Source organism: Dermacentor albipictus, unplaced genomic scaffold (genome assembly GCF_038994185.2).
Source record: "Dermacentor albipictus isolate Rhodes 1998 colony unplaced genomic scaffold, USDA_Dalb.pri_finalv2 scaffold_285, whole genome shotgun sequence".
Classification (NCBI taxonomy): Eukaryota; Metazoa; Arthropoda; class Arachnida; order Ixodida; family Ixodidae; genus Dermacentor; species Dermacentor albipictus.
In genome coordinates this window covers 50,001-51,447 of record NW_027225839.1, presented here as the reverse complement: position 1 = coordinate 51,447, position 1,447 = coordinate 50,001, and positions in this window count along the sequence as shown.

Genomic DNA, 1,447 nt, shown 5'->3' with positions numbered 1-1,447 from the left:
GCTCCAATAGCGTATACTAAAGCTGCTGCGGTTAAAAAGCTCGTAGTTGGATCTCAGTTCCAGACGAGTAGTGCATCTACCCGATGCGACGGCTCGGACTGAACATCATGCCGGTCCTTTCTTGGTGCACTTCATTGTGTGCCTCGAGAAGGCTGGTGCTTTTACTTTGAAAAAATTAGAGTGCTCAACGCAGGCGAGTCGCCTGAATAAACTTGCATGGAATAATAGAACAAGACCTCGTTTCTGTTCTGTTGGTTTTTGGAATACGAGGTAATGATTAAGAGGGACAGACGGGGGCATTCGTATTGCGGCGCTAGAGGTGAAATTCTTGGACCGTCGCAAGACGAACTACTGCGAAAGCATTTGCCAAGAATGTTTTCTTTGATCAAGAACGAAAGTCAGAGGTTCGAAGGCGATCAGATACCGCCCTAGTTCTGACCATAAACGATGCCAACCAGCGATCCGCCTGAGTTACTCAAATGACTCGGCGGGCAGCTTCCGGGAAACCAAAGTGTTTGGGTTCCGGGGGAAGTATGGTTGCAAAGCTGAAACTTAAAGGAATTGACGGAAGGGCACCACCAGGAGTGGAGCCTGCGGCTTAATTTGACTCAACACGGGAAAACTTACCCGGCCCGGACACTGGGAGGATTGACAGATTGAGAGCTCTTTCTTGATTCGGTGGATGGTGGTGCATGGCCGTTCTTAGTTGGTGGAGCGATTTGTCTGGTTAATTCCGATAACGAACGAGACTCTAGCCTATTAAATAGGTGCGGGGTTCCCAGCACCTTACAACCTTCTTAGAGGGACAAGCGGCTCCTAGCCGCACGAAACAGAGCAATAACAGGTCTGTGATGCCCTTAGATGTCCGGGGCCGCACGCGCGCTACACTGAAGGAAGCAGCGTGTCTTTATCCCTGTCTGAAAAGACTGGGTAACCCGTGGAACTTCTTTCGTGATTGGGATAGGGGCTTGCAATTGTTCCCCTTGAACGAGGAATTCCCAGTAAGCGCGAGTCATAAGCTCGCGTTGATTACGTCCCTGCCCTTTGTACACACCGCCCGTCGCTACTACCGATTGAATGATTTAGTGAGGTCTTCGGACCGATGTCCGGCGCGGCCTTTCGGTTGCGCCGGTCTGTTGGAAAGATGACCAAACTTGATCATTTAGAGGAAGTAAAAGTCGTAACAAGGTTTCCGTAGGTGAACCTGCGGAAGGATCATTACCGGATTGTTCGAGGGTGACGAGCGCCATTGTTTCTACCCCGTGTGGGTGAAGCAGCTCGCTGCGCCCGACGCTTTCCGCCGCTGGCCCCGCTTGGACGCGGGGACGGCTATACCCGAACATGCCGGGGATTGCCCGAATTTCGAAGGGCGCCCCGTGCCAAATTTGTTGCGCCCAGTGGACGCCGGCTGCAACCTTGGACGGTTGGCTTGGCCGCGCCCGCGGGT